Source organism: Acinonyx jubatus, chromosome C1 (genome assembly GCF_027475565.1).
Source record: "Acinonyx jubatus isolate Ajub_Pintada_27869175 chromosome C1, VMU_Ajub_asm_v1.0, whole genome shotgun sequence".
NCBI lineage: Eukaryota > Metazoa > Chordata > Mammalia > Carnivora > Felidae > Acinonyx > Acinonyx jubatus.
The window spans coordinates 100,079,791-100,099,277 of record NC_069381.1 but is presented as its reverse complement, the minus strand read 5'-3'; the positions used below and the strand labels follow the sequence as shown (position 1 = coordinate 100,099,277).

Here is a 19,487-nt window from a genome sequence, read left to right as displayed (position 1 = left end):
TCCAGGTCTGATTTATTTCCCTGTCCCCAAATTTCTACACAATATTTTCATTACTTCTAAAATGTATAATACTGAATACTGAATTTCTATGTATTTCTTTTATAACTCTTGTCAGTCAGTTTAGGCTGTTATATCACCATAGGCAGGGTGGCTTATAAACAACAGAAATTCATTTCTCACTGCGCTGGAGACTGGAAATCCAAGATCATGGTGCCAGTATGGTCAGGTTCTGGTTAGAGCCTTCTTCAGGATTGCAGATGGCTGACTTCTTGTATCCTCACATGATGGAGTGAGCTAGCTCTTTGGACTCTTCTTATAAGGTCATTAATCCCATTCATAATGGCTCCACCTCCTGACCTAACCACCTCCTGAAGGTCCCACCTCCAAATATCATAACATCGGGATTAAGGTTTCAATATATGGGTTTTGGGGGAGACACATCTGGTGCACTATAGAGCCAAAGTCCCAAGTTGCCCAATTGAGAGCATCTGTCCTGTCATTCTGATTAAGCTTCTTCTCCATATTTACGGCCAATATCTGGTTTGTAAATGAGAGACTTTGTTCTTTTTGATTACTTGTGGATGAGGTGAGACCACATGCCTTATTTTAGAATCAATCTTGTATTTCTAATAAATTCAGCTTCTTCTAGGGTCATGTTCAGTTTCTCTGTCAGCATATTTAATGCTGATACACTGCTAGATGCAATCAAAGGTCTCAAATATGAAAAGAGAAGCGTTTTTAAGGAAATCCTCTAGACCAACCAGCAAGAAGTCCATAAGCACCTACTCACATCTCCTCCTTCAACAAACTGAAATAGGGTCTTTATATGTGAAAGACTCTCACTGAACAACTTTGATAGTCTTTTAGTCCCTGCTTGTATTTTCCAACATGTTTGTTATGACTGCTGTAGTCAAACAGTGGAGAATATAGGCACACATGGTCTGAATTGTTTTAAGATATTGTGGCTGGTAAAGAAAAGACTAATAATATTATTAACTGCTTTGGGGCTAATTAAAGAACAAAGAGACCAGTGAATGGGCCATGTTCACTGACGATGAGACAAGAGTAGACGAATGACAGAATTTTTATCTATGTTTCCTCTTCATCATGTGAAGCCTTCCATGACTGCATTAGAATTTCAGAGGACTGTTTTCTTCAGCGTGAACTCAAAGCATTTCTATCCATTACTGAAATATACTCTGAAAAAGTAAAGATTTCCTGCCATTGCTAAGTAATTGCTACAGTCATATTGGAATTTTGCATACCTGAGAGCCTGTCTATAATAATGCTGCTTAAAATCCTGTTCAAAGCTAGGTTGCCAAACAGCATCCATCTGTCTCTCGTTGACTGCATTTACTTTGTAGTTTTTTGATCTTCGAAAATCTTTACAATTAGTTCCATTTCTGCCTGAAGTTGTCTCAGTTGTGCAACAACTGTGTTGTTTTTTCTTTTTTCCAAAGCATGAAGATACTATCAAAATAAAGGTTTTGTGAGATCCACAGCAGAGTTTACCACATTAGCAACACTAAAAAGATCCGATTTCCCTCATAATACTTATTTTTCATTGTATATCTTCCTCATTAAAAGAAAGCAGAAAATCTAGATCCCCATCCAAATGATGTACAAGGTGAGAAGTCAGGTTCTACTCCACCATCTTGCTTTAAAAAAAAAAAAAGGTCTGCTTCATTTTTGTCTTTATTACTTCATTCAACTCCTTCCTCAAAAGTGGTTTTCAATCAGTATTTGATTGATGCTTGGATGATGAGTGGTTATAAATTCTCAAAGTTCTCTTTCTCAATATGTGGAATCCATAGGACTGAACTGATCCTAGATTGGCCTGAACATGTAGAAGCTGAAGGCACAAGAAAGGCAAGTACTCACACCCTACAAAAGCACCTCATTTGTTAGTATCTATCAAAGCAGGGAAGGATGAGCAGTTAAAGTAGCACAGACTATGTGCCTACTCAATCTGTTTAGCAGTTTACCTACTACCAACAGCACAAACATTCAGGACAAACTGATTTTGCTTGTGTTAGTTAGCATCAATTATAAACTATTTGCATTTGAGTTAGAGCATTGTTATTTTAAACCTTTGAGCAGTGAAAGAAAAGGAAGAAGGATTGAGAATAAAGTGAAAGACAAGAAGTTGAAAGAAAAGGAAAAGAGGATCATGAGACCAGCAGTGAGATACTTAAACTGAAATTTTGGCTTTATCTCTGATTTGTGGTGTGACCATACACAAATTCTGTAACCTCTCTGAGTCTAGCTTTCTTTTCTAAGAATAGGCAAAAATAACCACCTGGTAGGCTTGTTGAAAGGACTAAGTTAGTTTCTGTTTATAAAATGTCTACATACTGACTGGCACCAGGAATGTAGGCTCAAAAGTGGTAACTATTTACTGAATAGGTTAGTTTTTGGATACAGCTATGTATATGTGTACATTGGCCATTCATTTTTCAATTTTGAGACTAACACAATTTTCAGTAATTTCATGAGAAAACTCTCATGATCTTAGGAAAAGAGAATGTCTAACTTGTGTAGACAAGCCCAATGAAAGATTTTCATTGCACACAATAGCAATCAACGTTTACTTTACACTTAAGTTTCCAGGGATAGGTCTAAATATTTACATGCATTATTTTATTTAATCCTTTACAATGACACCAAGAGGTAGGTAGTAGTAACCAATCCAATCTTCCAGCTTAAAAACCCAAAATTCAGAGAGATTATGTTTCTTGTCTGGAGTCAGCAACTAAGGCCTGGAAAGGGAATACAAAGATCTCTAACCTCACAGCTGGATCTCTTATAAAAGAAACTCAGGGTATACCGTCTAAGCTTACAATTAAGGCTCCTTACTTACATTTACACATTGTTTAGCAGTTTACAAAGAGATTTCATACAATTCTTACTTGGTCCTTCTAGAGACCATTTTAGGGAGTCAGCCTACTCTTAAGAATCAGTCAGCCATTCACGAAGTAAGACCTAGAGACAGAGATCTGTTCAGGTAGCATAGCTGGGAGGCAGCAGACCTGAACTCAAATGCTGAACTTCCAACTCCAAGTCTGGGGCTCTTTTTATTGCCCCACAGCTGTTAATGGGTTTTAGAACATGCACCTAGCTTGGAATTGATTTTGAAGCCTTGAAGCATAATTTTCAATTAATGTTAATGCAACAAACTTCAGTTCCTTGCTTGCTGTCTCAGGTTTGGGATTATGAGGGACAGGTGTAAAGAGACTTTAGCTCTGGAGAGGAACTCTCTGCACTGGATCCTAATCACCATGGACAATTGCCATGAACACTTTCTCCTTTTCCTGCTGGCACCTGTGGGAGAGCCTACTTTCTGAAGCCCACTTATGCTGGCAAAGAATCTACAGGAATTCTTTGTAAAAATGTGCAGTCGTTACTTCCTTAGGTTAAGATTTTTATTGCTTAAAAGTTTTCACTGTGAATAATTCTATGAAAGGCTTTAAAAAATATATATATGTACCATTTAGAGAATAATGATAAAGCAAACATCTCGCAATCACCTCTCAATTTAAAAACTAGAACTTTTAGGGGCACCTGGGTGGCGCAGTCGGTTAAGCATCCGACTTCAGCCAGGTCAGGATCTCGCAGTCCGTGGGTTCGAGCCCCGCATCAGGCTCTGGGCTGATGGCTCGGAGTTTGGAACCTGTTTCTGATTCCGTGTCTCCCTCTCTCTCTGCCCCTCCCCTGTTCACGCTCTGTCTCTCTCTGTCCCAAAAATAAATAAAAAACATTGAAAAAAAATTAAAAAAAAAACACTAGAACTTTTACCAGTGAATTTTCAAAAGCCCTTTCAATGCCCCTTCCTGATCACACTCTAGAAATAGTCACTATCTTGAATTTTGTGTTACTATTTTCTTGCTTTCACATAATTTTATCACCTATATAAGAATCTCCATGAGGCAGATCCTTTAGTTTTGCCTGGTTTCAAATTTTATATGAACTGTATCATATTGCGTGTGTTCTTTGCTATTTGCTTCTCTCTAAAATCTTTGCTTTTGAGATTGACCCACGTTAATGCAATGGATAATTTATTTCAACTATTACATAGAGCTCCATTTTATGAAAATGCCACGATTTATTTATCCATTCTATTGTTTATAGAAATTTGGGTTTTTCCTTTTTGTTACTATGATCAATGTTGTTTTGGACATTTGTACATGTGTCTTCACAAACACATGTATAAGAATTTATCTCCAGGGTATATACATATGTAGGACTTGAATTTCTAGTCACAAAGTATAAGTATGTTCAGATTCACTAGATAATGTCAAACGTTTTCAAAGTGGTTGTATCAATTTATACTCCCTCTTCTAATAAGGAAGAATTGGTTTACATCCTTGCTGCCTCTTGGTGCTTTCAACTTTTCAAATTTTTGTTGATCTGGGGTGGGGGGGGTGGGGGTGGATAAAATCTGATATCACTGTGGTGTTTTAATTTGCATCTTTTCTGATGATTAATGAAGTTGAATATCTTGATATATTTAAGGATCATTTGCGTTTTCTAATCCATGAAATTCTGATTCATGTTTTTTACTCATTTTTTAATGAGTTGATCACCATTTTCTTTTAGTTCTTCAAATATTCTGATTATTAATATTTCACCCACTTTATGTGCCACAAATACTGTTTTCTAGCAAAAAGATACTAGTTTTTAGCTGTATCTATCAATACCTAAACCAATGATTCTCCTGTTCCTACTTTTATATGATGTGACTAAAACTCTTGCTTTTTCTGATCTGCTACCTGATTTACATGATCACGTTCAGTAGGGACCTTCCAGTTCCCTGTTTTGTTACACTGGTTCCGGGACTTCAGAAGTGGTGTGTGCTACCAACAGAACATGGATCCTGGAACTCGGTTTGGATAGGTTTGTATTCAGTGTCTGCCATTAATTGCTTGTTATTGGACCTTGGGCAGGTTCTCATTTTGTATCTAATGTGCCAATTAAATGTACTTTAGGGGCACCTGGGTGGCTCAATCGGTTAAGCATCTGATCTTGGCTCAGGTCATGATCTCGCGGTCTGTGAGTTCGAGCCCTGCGTTGGGCTCTGTGCTGACAGCTCAGAGCCTGGAGCCTGCTTTGGATTCTGTGTCTCCCTCTCTGCCCTTCCACTGCTCATGCTGTCTCTCTCAAAAATGAATAAAATTTTTAAAAATGTACTTTAAAGGGATGTTGTGTCCTAGTGCTATATTTTATAGTTGGTGAAGTTGATAGGTGCTCAAACAATATTTGGTGTTTAGATTTGCCTTAAGTTCACTGGCATAGGCAGATGTGATACCTCTCATGGAAGAGTCAGTGCATTTGATGAAAATTGTAAGCTCTATGCCATTTTTGTAATTGAGAATTTTCAGACCAACTGGACACAAATTCAGAAATGAAGTCCCATGAAGGATCTTAAATGAATAGGGCACAGTCTTCTCCATTAAGATATGGCTATTTTAAACTGGATATTTGGAGAAATAGAAGGTAAAATTTTAGATATTTAAGCCTTTTTCCACCCTCTGCATAACTGGACACAGGAAATTGCCTTGAAGCAGAGGCTCTGGGTTGAAGAAGTCACTGAAATTGTTCCTCTTAATTATAAAACTTTATTGCTGATATGTGCTGTTACTTTTTTCTATATTATTTCCTGTGTTGCAAATGCTGCCCTCCCCACATAGAAGACAGAGTTCTGGGAGAGGGTGGCTTTGGGAGTCATCCTCCACTTCTCATTTCCCTTATCCTCATCTATCTGGACTCTGACCAAATCCTCTCTGCTCTCCTTTCACTGTTTCTCATTTAGTTCACTCCACTGTATGCTTGCTGTCACTGCTTTAGTCCTTTCTCACCTTACTGGAAAACTGGAATAGAATCCTAACAGGTCTCCCTTCCTCCATCATCACGGTTCCTCCAATTCATCCTTTTCTTAAAATTTTTTTTAAAGTTTATTTTTTATTTTTGAGACAGAGAGAGACAGAGCATTAACGGGGGAGGGGCAGAGAGAGAGAGGGAGACACAGAATCGGAAGCAGGTTCCAGGCTCCGAGCTATCAGCCCAGAGCCCGACGCGGGGCTCGAACTCACAGACCGCGAGATTGTGACCTGAGTCGAAGTCGGACACTTAACCGACTGAGCCACCCAGGCGCCCCTCCTCCAATTCATCCTTTATCTTGCTGCCAGAGAATGTTTTAAAATAGAAATCTCATTACATCACCTCCTTGTTTTAAAGCCTTTTATGGCTCCCGTGGCCCCCAGAAAAAGGTCTTGTGTTCTTAGGATGGCACATGAGACCAGCTTTTCCCTGCTGCTTCCTCACGCTCCATGTCAAACCTGTCTACTGATGGTCTCTGGTGCTGCCCTATGGTTTCATGCCCTGTTTTCTGGTTTATACTCTCCTCACCACCTTGTAGGCCATTTACCACCTTGCTTACCTGCTTATTCAACACTTAGCTCAAGTGCCAACTCTTCTTTGAAACTGCTCCTGGATCTTTCAGATCACATTGACAATTCCTTTTTGGTCCATTTCACTGTGTAAATATTTCTATTCAAATCAGTCTTACTTGAGTATACTTTGTCTTCCCATTCACTAGATGGTGAACTTCTTAAGGGCAGAAGCCTTACCTCCTCGTTCATTAGTGTATCCCTTGCCATTAATGTGGTACCCAGAACATGGGAAATGCTCAACATATATTTGTGGGTATATGGATAGGATGAATGCAGGTTTAAAGGGGAAAGTGGCTTTTGAGCTGATATTTAAGGATACATAGTATTTCAATGGCTGGAGGGATTTCAAATGGAGTGTGGAAATCCCTGGAGGCAGTGCAGTTCAGGGTGGATGTGAGTTATTAGTGAACCTATAAAGAGAAATAAGAACTGTGGATTCAGGTTAGGTGCCAGAGGGCTGTAAATGACAAATTTGTAAGTTTGAACTTTATTTGGAAAGGATAGCCCTTTAGAAAAGATTTTTGAGGTGAAAACAACTGATTCAAACTTTATACTCTAAAAAGAGTTGTCTGGAGCTTTATATAAATTGACTTTGACAAGTAAGAGACAGGAGGCAGGCAGATAAGTAATCATGCTGTTGCAAGAGCCCAAGCAAGAGGTAATGAGGTCCAAACTTTCTATCTTTACATCTGACACAGGGCTTAGCAGAGCTCCTTGCTCATGGTAAGTGCAGATGAAATGTCTTGTCCAAATAAAAGGATGAAAAATGAATGAAATTAATGTAATAGAGTCGACGTTTAGGTGTGAGGCAGTCTAATAATGGCCTGTTGTTCTTATTGGTAAAGAGAGAGAGACTGGCTGAGGGACCAATCACAGTTTGCTGTGGCACAGAGAGATTAGAAAAGCCTGCCTTCCTTGTTGCTAAGTCTGGCTTCATGAAAATATGTCAGCGTCTCCTGTTTCCAACCAGTTAGCTCCACTGCAAAGATGCACTTGGTCAAGCTGGAGGAGGGCACCAACTTTATTTTATGACTAGTCAAAGAAGAACCAATCACAGCCAGCATTTATTGGGCACTTAAGGTACCAGAAATAGCTTTGTGAATTTTAATGTTTTATCTCATTTAGTCCTCATTGCAATGCTCTGAGGATTGTACGATTATTTTCCTGATTTAACAAATGAAGAAACCAAAGCATATAAAGGTTGAATATTTTTCCTAAAGTTGCGGAGTTGAGATTTGAATTAGGTAGTCTAACTTCAATCCCACTCTTAACCTAATGCTAAAAAAGACAGATGGTGAAATGTGATTGAAGCCTTCATAGCTTGGTACTAAGAAGCTTTTGAAATATTAACCATTTCCCTTTTCCTCTGATTCTCCAGTCCAGCCAGTCACCATATCATTTCTCACTCTTTTCCACCTCGGGTCTTTCATGAATTTTGTTTTGATGGGTTATGAGTACCCTGCTGTTTCCTTCTGGTTATTTCATGTTGAGTTCTCCAAGAAGCCTCTTCTGACTAGCTCCTGGCCATTCTGGTCCCTAACTTGTTCTGTCCTCAAAGTTTATAGGAAGCAGGATGGTAGAGGCACTAAAGTAGCTTGGCTTTGGTGCCAGACAAAGCTGTGTTTAGATCACATTTGCCATTTATTAACCATGTGACAAAATATTTAACCTCATCACACCAGTTTCATAACTTATAAAGTGGGAATAATATTTACCATGCAGTTTTCTGTGAGTTATTAGTGAACCTATAAAAAGAAATAAGAACTGTGGATTTATTTAAATAAGATGATGCACGTTTGGTGCCCAGTACAGAGTGGGAGCTCCCTCCAACCTCTCCCATGGCTCACATACTCACTGCATTGTTTAAAAAAATGTTTCCTGTGGGCCTCCTATGTAAGGATAATACTAGGCATAAAACAGGGATGATATTGGTCATAGGAAGGCTATGTCTTTCACAACCTGGGATACTTCCCTCCTAGATACTGTGTAGATGTACTTGCGAAGAATTTTCTTTCTTGAACCTCTTTTCTCATTTCATGAAGGGAAAAAAAGACCAGGTAGCTTGTTGAAGACAGGTGTTTGTTTTTTTGTTTGTTTGAATCAAATGAAACACCAAGTACAAAAAATAGCAGTCCCATTTCCCATTCTTATGTCTTAATTCCAACCACTTTCAGTCCTTTTCATTGTTTGTACTGTTATTTACTTCCAAATGTCCTTTCACTGCTATTTCTTAGTTTATTAGTATTTTACATTACCTATTGACTCCCTCTGGTAACGAGACTGTAATCTCTTTCACACACCTCCTCTACTTTCTTCCCTCCCATTCTTCCATTATAGTGATATTATAATTTTTGGCTAAATCAATATTTAGAATTATGGTATCATGATAATATAAGTATTGCTTACTATGGAGCCAGGTAGTCTACTGAATTATATTTTCTTTGTATACAAAAGTTTGATTTCCTGGAGTTAAACAGGTGCTTTTTGAAAAACAAACTTTTGATTTTGGAATAATTTTAGATTTCCAGAAAAGTTGCAAAGATAGTAAAGAGTGTTTCTCTATACCTTTCACCTGGTTTCCACTAATATCATCTTGAATTATCCTGGTACACTGTCAGTACTAAGAAACCAACATTGGCACATTACTAATAACTCCAAACTTTATTAGGGTTTCAACAGTTTTTCCACTAGTGTCTTTTTTCAGTTCCAGAATTCCATCCGAGGTACCACATTGCATTGTTGTCATGTACCTTTACTTCCATCATGTCTGTTACAGCTTCTCAGTCTTTCCTTGCTTTTCATGACCTTGACAGTTTTGAGAAGTATGGGTTAGATGTTTTATAAAATGTCCCTCAATATGGATTTGGTTAAATTTTAAAGGTTGGAGTTGTGGGTTTTTGAGACAAACAGATTCAGAGATAGAGTGCCCTTTTCGTCATATTAATGGATACATAACACATCAACATGAATTATCACTGGTGGTGCTAACCTCGATCACCTGCCCAAGGAAGTATTTACCAGTATTTTCCAGTATGAAGTTACTATCCCTGCTCTCTATAATCCACTCTTTGGAAGTAAATCACAAGGTTTGGCTCATATTCACAGAGGGGCATAACTAGGCTTCATCTCTTGAAACTAGGCTTTATCTTCTTGAGGGAGATATCTACATAAGTTATTCGGGTTTTTTCTTAAAGAAGATCTGTCTCTTCTATTTATTTACTTATTTATTTACATCAGGATGAATTCATAGGTATTTATTTTATATGTTAGATTATATCATATACTGGGTTATTTGTTTTGTTGTTCAAATCATTCCAACTTTGGCCATTGGGAGGATTTCTTTCAGGCTGACTCCTGCATCCCTTTGACATGATCCCATGCTTATGTTTTTTGAGTACTTTCCTACTTTCTGGCACTACAAAATGCTCAAGTCTCTTCTTATATAATTTTCCCTTCTTGGCCTTAACATCAGCCATTTCTCTAAGAGTTTCAGTTCCTTTTAATGGGGAATGGTATTTAGAAATCATTACCTGAATATGGGTTGTTTTATTTATTTATTTATTTATTTTAAAAAATTTTTTTAACGTTCATTTATCTTCGAGACAGGGAGAGACAGAGCATGAACAGGGGAGGGTCAGAGAGAGGGAGACACAGAATATGAAGTAGGCTCCAGGCTCTGAGCTGTCAGCACAGAGCCCGACACGTGGCTAGAACTCATGGACCGCAAGATCATGACCTGAGCCGAAGTCAGCCGCCTAACCGACTGAGCCACCCAGGCGCCCCTGGGTTGTTTTATTTTTATTGCTTGGTTTTCTATGTGTCTATCATTGATTTTTCCTAAGTGCTCCAGTGGATCTGCCAACTGCTTTTTATTTACAAAAGCTGAAACAATCATATAAGCTGTCAGTTCCATTTCCGCTGAGATACCAGTCTCCTAGAGTCATCTATCCTCTTGATTACACTTGCCCTTTATTCCAGGCCTGCTTCACTGCTGTCTTCCTGGACTTTCCTCCTCTGTCAAATAGGACTTTTCTTTGTTATTAAATTGTAATAGAACTTCCATATCCTGGATCCCAAATCTCACTTTGTTTTGGTTTGACTGGAGTGTGCATTCATATGCTGGATAGCATACTTGGTAGATATACCTCAAAAAGTATGGAGGAGATCAAAGTTTTGACCTGTAGGTCTGAAAAAATGTTTATTCTATCCTCACATGAGATGGATAGATTGGTTGTACATCTGAGTGTTTAAGGCACTATTGTATTATTACATTTTCCTCTATCTCTAGCAGTTGTTGAACTAAAGTCATTGCAGTATTCATGTAGCTTTTTTTCCTCTGCCAATGCTTCTGAATTTTCTTGATTACATGCATTTTTCATTCATAGCATTGGGTTTTTTTCTATCTACAATAAAGCACAGATGGAGTGTTCTAACCTAGAGGCTCATGTCCTTCAGTTTAAGAAGTTGTATATTTTTGATGAAGGGGGCCAAGATGGTGGAGCAACATGAAGGTTTTTGTGTCTCTTGTCACTGAAATGCAGCTAGATGAACACCAAACCATCATGAACACCTAGAAAATTGATTTGAGGATTAACACAGCAATCTGCATAACTTGAACCACAGAACTCAGCATGTACACAGCTCAGAGAGGTGAACTTGGGGAAAAAGAAGCCACAGAGGGTAGGGAGCTATTTTTGCTTGAAGAGAGAGGATGGAGACAGGGAGGGGGGAAGTATAGGAAAAGTGCCCCCCTCAAAAGGAGCTGGAGAGAAAGAGAAAGAGTGGAAATACCCATAAGGGACTTAACAAGCAAGGGAGAAAGGAGAAAGGAGAAAGGAGAAAGGAAAAAGGAAAAAGGAGAAAGGAGAGGGTTTGGATACACTTAAGACTCTATGAACAGGGGAGTGCGGAGTCTGAAACTCTGCAGCTCAATACCTGGTGGAGCTCTGGTGGGAAGGGCGAATTTCCAGGAGCATACAGTGAGGTCTGAGGGGGCCTCAGGTCACATGGAGACAGGCCGTTCCCCTGATGAGAGGACATCTGGTAGAGGCTGTGCAGCTTCCCCACAGGCAAAGGTCACAGCGGACCTCGGAGAACAGCCACATTTGCTGGTGTTGGAATAAGGACATTAAGGGGCAGTGAAGCCTGGCACCAGAGTGTGTTGTGGTTTATCATAACCCCCCAAAATGCTGCTGCTACACAGTCCTGTGAACTTTTTCTGGGGTAGGCTGCCACCCGGCTGCAGTCTCTTGGCATCTGCAGCAGCTGGTCGTGTGAATGTTCCTGAGGGTGGGCCGGTATCCAGCCATTGCTTGGCAAGCCTCCCCAAGAGGGTCTGAGTGGGTCAGAGCCACAGGGCCCTCAGAAGTGAGGGGTTTGGAAACACAGCCCCATCTGAGATAAAACTTGGGAGGGAGGTGCCGCCTGGCAGGCTGATGACTTCGTTGGGGACAAGGTAGAAGTGGGGAGTGGATGGAGGCCAGAGACAAAGGAGGGGTTCTTGATTGCCAGTCAGCAGGAGCACAGAATTCTGATATCAGAGAACTGGGTAGCTGGGTGACGCCATTTTCACCCCTCCCATGCATGTGCATACACACCTACAAGCACCACAATGACCCACCCCAGTAAGCTAAGCAGCAGCATCTAATGGAGAACAGAGCATCTACACCAAGCCCCATCCAGCTGCACCAACCACTCTCTAGACGAACACCACAAGTCTATCCACCTGCTTAGTTTATGTACTATAAAGTGCTTCATAGTTTGACTTCTAGGGGAAACTGGATGTAATTTCAATTATATTCCATTCTGTTCACTGATCTATTTAATTTTTTCCCTTTTCTTTTCTTATTCATGAACAAAGAAAGAGAAAAAAGTCATTATTTTCCATTTTTATAAAAAAAGATTTTTCTTCGGGGCGCCTGGGTGGCTCAGTCGGTTAAGCATCCCACTTCGGCTCAGGTCATGATCTCACGGTCTGTGAGTTCAAGCCCCGCGTTGGGCTCTGTGCTGATATCTCAGAGCCCAGAGTCTACTTCTGATTCTGTGTCTCCCTCTCTCTCTGCCCCTCCCCTGCTCATGCTCTGTCTCTCTCTGTCTCAAAAATAAATAAAACATTAAAAAAAATTTAAAAAAAGATTTTTCTTAAAATTTTTCTACTATATTTTTTATTTTTTGTTAATTTTTTTCATTCTATTTTACTTTCATCATTTCATTTTGTTCTACTTTATTGTATTCATTTTTTAAGTTTTCAAATGTTTTCCTTTTCTTTCTTTCTTTCTTTCTTTCTTTCTTTCTTTCTTTCTTTCTTTCTTTCTTTCTTTCTTTCTTCTCTCTTTTTTTTTTTACTTGTTTTCTCAAATCTATCAGGCTTCTTTCAACAACCAGACCAAACAAACCTAGGATCTAGCAACCTTTATTTGATTTTTTGTACTGTTTTTAATTGTTTAATTTTAATTTTTATTTTGTTAATTCTTTTTCTTTCTGCAAAATGATAAAACAGTGGAATTCACCCCAAAAGAAAGAACAGGAAAAAATGACAGCCAGGGACTTAATCAGCACAGATACAGGAAAGATATCTGAACCAGAATTTAGAATCACGATAAGTATACAAGCTGGGGTTGAAAAAAAACATAGAATTCCTTTCTGCGGAGATAAAAGAAGTAAAATCTAGACAGAACAAAATTAAAAATGTTGTAACTGAGATGCAATCTCGAATGGCTGCCATGGCAGCAAGGATGGAGGCAGCAGAGCAGTGAATCAGTGATATAGAGGACAAACTTATGGAGAATAATGAAGCAGACAAAAAGAAGGAAACTAAGGCAAAAGAGCACAATATAAGAAATAGAGAACTCAGTGACTCATTAAAAAGCAATAACATCTGAATCATGGTCCCAGAATATGAGAGAGAAAAAGGGGTGGAAGGTTTATGTAAGTCACAGCAGAAAACTTTCCTAACCTGGGGAAAGACACAGACTTCAACATCCAAGAAGCACAGAAAACTCCCATTAGATTCTACAAAAGCCGACCATCAACAAGGCATATCATAGTCAAATTCACAAAATACAAAGACAAGGAAAGAATCATGAAAACAGCAAGGGGGGGAAAACGTCCTTAACCTACAGGGGAAGCAGGTCAGGTTCACAGCAGACCTATCCACAGAAACTTGGGAGGCCAGAAAGGAGTGACAGGATATATTCAGTGTGCTGAATCAGAAAAATATGCAGCCAAGAATTCTTTATCGAGCAAGGTTGTCATTCAAAATATAAGAAGACATAAAAAGTTTCTGAGACAAACAGAAACTAAAGGAGTTTGTAACCACTAAACCAGCCCTACAAGAAATTTTAAGGGGACTCTCTGAGGGGAGAAAAGATGAAACAAAACAAAAAAGACCAAAAGCAACAAAGATGAGAAAGGATGAGAGAACACCATCAGAAACTCCACCTCTACAGGCAACACAATGGCAATAAATTCATATCTTTCAATACTCACTCTAAATGTCAAGGACTAAACGCTCCAATCAAAAGACATAGCATAACAGAATGGATAAGAAAACAAGTTCCATCTATATGCTGTTTACAAGAGACCCATTTTCCACCTAAAGATACCTTCAGATTGAAAGGGAATGGAGAATCATCTATCATGCTAATAGTCGCCAAAGGAAGCCGGAGTAGCCATGCTCTTATCAAACAATCTAGATTTTAAAATAAAGACTCTAACAAGAGATGAAGAAGGGTATTATGTCATAATTAAGGGGTCTATCCATCAAGAAGACCTTATAACTGTAAACATTTATGCCCCCAATGTCAACACCCAAATATAGAAATCAATTAATCACAAACATACAGAAACTCATTGATAATAATACCGTAATAGTAGGGGCCTTCAACACCCCACTTATGTCAAGGGGCAGATTATTTAAACAGAAAATCAATAAGGAAACAATGACTTTGAATGACACACTGGATTGGATGGACTTAACAGATGTATTCAGAACATTTTGTCCTAAAGCAGCAGAATACACATTCATCTTGAGTGCACACGGAACTTTCCCCAGAATAGATCACATACTGGGATACAAATAAGCCCTCAAAAAGTAGAAAAAGATTGAGATCATACTGTGCATACTTTCAGACCACAACACTACAAAACTCAAAATCAACCACAAGAAAAAATTGGGAAAGACAACAAATACTTGAAGACTAAAGAACATCCTACTAAAGAATGAATGGACTAAGCAAGAAATCAAAGAGGAAATTAAAAAGTACATGGAAACCAATGAAATTGATACAGCCCAAAACTTCTGGATGCAGCAAAGATGGTCATAAGAGGGAAGTATATAGCAATCCAGGCCTTCCTGAAGAAGGAAGAAAGGTCTCAGATACACAACCTAACCTTACACCTTTAAGAGCTGGAAAAAGAACAGCAAATAAAACCCCAAACCAGCAGAAGATGGGAAATAATAAAGATTAGAACAGAAATCAATGCCATTGAAATAAAAAAACAACAACAACACAAAACAACAAAAAACAGTAGAACAGATCAATGAAACCAGAAACTGTTTCTTTTAATGAATTAACAAAATTGGTAAACCCCTGGCCAGTTTGATCAAAATGAAAAAGTAAAGGACCCAAATAAATAAAATCAACAACGAAAGAGGAGAGATCACAACCAACACTGCATAAATGCAAACAATAATAAGAGAATATTATGAGCAATTTTATGCCAATAAATTAAGCAATCTGGGAGAAATGGACTAATTCCTAGAAATGTGTAAATCACCAAAACTGAAACAAGAAGAAATAGAAAATTTGAACAGACCCATAACCAGTAAAGAAATTGAATTAGTAATCAAAAATCTCCCAAAAAACAAGAGTCCAGGGCCAGATGGCTTTCCTGGGGAATTCTACCAAACATTTAAGGAAGAGTTAACACATATTTCTTTGAAGCTCTTCCAAAAAAAATAGAAATGGAAGAAAAACTTCCAAACTCTTTCTATGAAGTCAACATTACCTTGATTCCAAAACCAGATGAAGACCCCACTAAAAAGGAGAACTATAGACCAATTTCCCTGATGAACGTGGATGCAAAAACCCTCAACAAGGTAGTAGCCAACCGGATCCAACCGGACCCCACTAAAAAGCAGAACTATAGACCAATTTCCCTGATGAACGTGGATGCAAAAACCCTCAACAAGGTAGTAGCCAACCGGATCCAACAATACCTTAAAAGAATTATTCACAACAAAGCGGGATTTATACCTGGGATGCAGGGCTGGTTCAGTATCTGCAAAACAATCAATGTGAGACATCACATCAATAAAAGAAAGGACAAGAACCACATGATCCTCTCAATAGATTCAGAGAAAGCATTTGACAAAATACAGCATCCTTTCTTGATAAAAACCCTCAAGAAAGTAGAGATAGAAGGATCATATCTCAAGATCATAAAAGACATATATGAAAGACCCACTGCTAACATCATCCTCAATGGGGAAAAACTGAGAGCTTTCCCTCTAAGGTCAGGAACATGACAGGGATGTCCACTCTTGCCACTGTTGGAAGTCCTAACCTCAGCAGTCAAACAACACAAAGGAATAAAAGCCATCCAAATTGGCAAGGAGGAAGTCAAACTTTCACGTCTTTGTAGACAACATGATACTCTATGCAGAAAACCCAAAAGATTCCACCAAAAAATTGCTAGAACTGATCCATGAATTCAGAAAAGTCACAGGATAAAATTAATGCACAGAAATCGGTTGCATTTCTATATACCAATAATGACACAACAGAAAGAGAAGTCAAGGAGTCGATCCCATTTACAATTGCACCAAACACCATAAAATACCTAAGAATAAACCTAACCAAAGAAGTGAAAAATGTATACATGGAAAATTATAGCAAGCTTATGAAAGAAATTGAAGACACAAAAAATGGAAAAATATTTCATGCTCATGTATTGGAAGAACAAATATTGTTATAATGTTGATACTACCCAAAGCAACCTACATATTTAATCTAATTCCTATAAAAATAACACCAGCATTCTTCACAGAGCTAGAACAAACAATCCTAAAATTTGTATGGAACCAGAAAAGACCCCAAATAGCCAAAGCAATCCTGAAAAAGAAAACCAAAACTGGAGGCATCACAGTCCCAGACTTCAAGCTATACTACAAAGCTGTAATCATCAAGACAGTATGGTACTGGCACAAAAACAGACATTCACATCAGTGGAACAGAATATAGAACCCAGAAATGGGCCCACAAATGTATGGCTAACTTCTCTTTGACAAAGCAGGAAAGAATTTCCAATGGAATAAAGACAGTCTCTTAAGCAAATGGTGTTGGGAAAACTGGACAGTGACATGCAGAAAAATGAACTTGGATCACTTTCTTACACCATACAGAAAAATAAACTCAAAATGGATGAAAGACCCTAACGTAAGACAGGAAAGCCATCAAAACCCTTGAGGAGAAGGCAGGCAAAAACTTCTTTGACCTCGGCTGCAGCAGCTTCTTATTCAACATGTGTCTTGTCTGGAGGTAAGGGAAACAAAAGCACCTTGGGACCTCATCAAGATTAAAAGCTTGTGCACAGTGAAGGAAACAATCAGCAAAACTAAAAGGCAACTAACGGAATGGGAGAAGATATTTGCAAATAACATATCAGATAAAGGGTTAGTATCCAAAACCTAGAAAGAACTTAATCAAACTCAACACCAAAAAACAAATAATCCAGTGAAGAAATGGGCAAAAGACATGAATAGACACTTTTCCAAAGAAGACATCCAGATGGCTAACAGACACATGAAAAAATGCTCAACATCACTCATCATCAGGGAAATACAAATTAAAACCACAATAAGATACCACCTCACACCATTCAGAATGGCTGAAATTAACAACTCAGGCAACATAGATGTTGGCGAGGATGCAGAGAAAGAGATCTTTTTATGCACTGCTGGGGAGAATGCAAACTGGTGCAGCCACTCTGGAAAACATTATGGAGATTCCTCAACAAGTTAAAAATAGAACTACCCTACGACCCTGCAATTGCATTACTAGGTATTTATCCAAGGGACACAGGTGTGCTGGTTTGAAGGGGCACATGAACCCCAATGTCTATAGCAGCGCTATCGACAATAGCCAAAGTATGGAAAGAGACCAAATGCTCATCAAAGGATGAATGGATAAATAAGCTGTGGTATATATATAGAATGGAGTATACTTGGCAATCAAAAAGAATTAAATCTTGCCATTTGCAACAATGTGATGCAACTAGAAGGTATTACACTAAGCTAAATAAGTCAGTCAGAGAAAGACAAATATCATATGAATTCACTCATATGTGGAATTTAAGATACAAAACAGATGAACATAAGGGAAGGGAAGCAAAAATAATATAAAAACAGGGAGGGGAACAAAACATAAGAGACTCTTAAATACAGAGAACAAACTGTAGGTTGCTAGAGGGGTTGTGGGAGGAGGGATGGGCTAAATGGGTAAGGGGAATTAGGGAACACACTTGTGGGGATGAGCACTGAGTGTTTATACATAAGGGATGAATCACTGAAACCCACTCCTGAAATCATTATTGCACTACATGATAGCTAACTTGGATGTAAATTATAAATAAATAAATAAATAAATAAATAAATAAATAAATAAATAAAGTTGTATATTTTTGTTTGATAATTTTATCCCCCTCCTTTTCTGTCTCCTGTTTCTTTGAAGCTACTATTAGTTGACTGTTATTCCTGAATTTGTTAATTTTCTTTCCACTATTGCCTTTTCTTTTGACTAATAATTCCCTTCTTTTCTAAGATATTTTCTTGACCTTATGTTCCAGTAGTTATTTTTAGTTATCCTACTAACTTTCTTAAAAATTCCTTTCAAGTGTTCTTTCTATTTCCCTTTTGTTCACTTAGTTCCCATTTTCATGGCATCCTGTTTTTGTTTTACAGAGGCATTATATTTTCTCTCTAAGGCTACTGATGGTAATGTATCATTCTCCCATCACTCTAGATAGGTAGACTGTTCCTACACAGAACTCCAAGTTAAATCACTTTCTCTCAACATTTTTAAGGCATTAGGCATCCTTTTATAGCTTCAAGGGTTATTGTTGAGAAGTCTGAGATTATTCTGATTTCCAATTCCTTGTAAGTTATCTAGATTTCCCCTTTCTACTAGACTCCTTTCTTTATATCTGGCATTCTCAAATTTCATGATTATATGCCTTTTTCAGCCATAGTACAAGGCACATGTCAGTGCTTCAATTTGAATACGTATTCTATCAGTGGAGGTTAATAATTCCTAACATTTACTGAGTGCCTATTATGAGCCAGATACTGCGTTAAGTGTATCCTTTAACTGACACACACCCCAAACAATTGTATGATATAGATATTATTATTATTTTAAAGAGGAATAAACTGAGGTACAAAAAGTTATGTAACATATCAAAGGTAAGGTAAAGGAGCAAGATGAGCTTTCTGAGTGTAATGATGTAGTGGTTATAGCCACTATCAGGTTTAGAGTCTCATCATCATGGAAGTGATCATCTCACCAAGATGACTTTTCAGATCTTTATGTGAATATGTGATATGTGAATTCTACAGTTTAATTCTCAGATATTAATTTTAATGCTAATATCTTGGCAAAGGGAGTATGTGAGGTGGAGTGGGGGGCACCATGTAATAGGAAACTTTAAATTTGAAGCAAATATTAATGAAAAATCACTGTATCTTTGGGGAAAAATTAAAATGTGAATTTTCTTTTTCAAAAAGATTATGTTCAAACACCTAAAACTGTCTCATCTCAGGAAGCCTGCTGGCACCAAGAGCAGTAGCTGGTGGTGATGAGAGAAGTATGCACAGTTTTACCTCTGTCTTGCTTCTTAAGTGAGCCCTCTGTTGGAAGCACCTTAACATGGCTACTCACAAAAGTTGTACCAGCAACACAACAGCCAGTCGGAGAGTGATTCAGATATCTATTGAGACATTTTTTTTCAGGGGTCCTGAAATATATGTGTAAATTAATC

At 38.2% G+C, this 19,487-nt stretch overlaps 1 pseudogene; it reads right to left on the bottom strand.

The window, feature by feature from the left end:
• Positions 1-299: 299 nt before the first annotated feature.
• LOC113599624 (eukaryotic translation initiation factor 3 subunit E-like) overlaps positions 300-19,487 on the bottom strand; it is a 32,371-nt pseudogene continuing 13,183 nt past the window's right edge.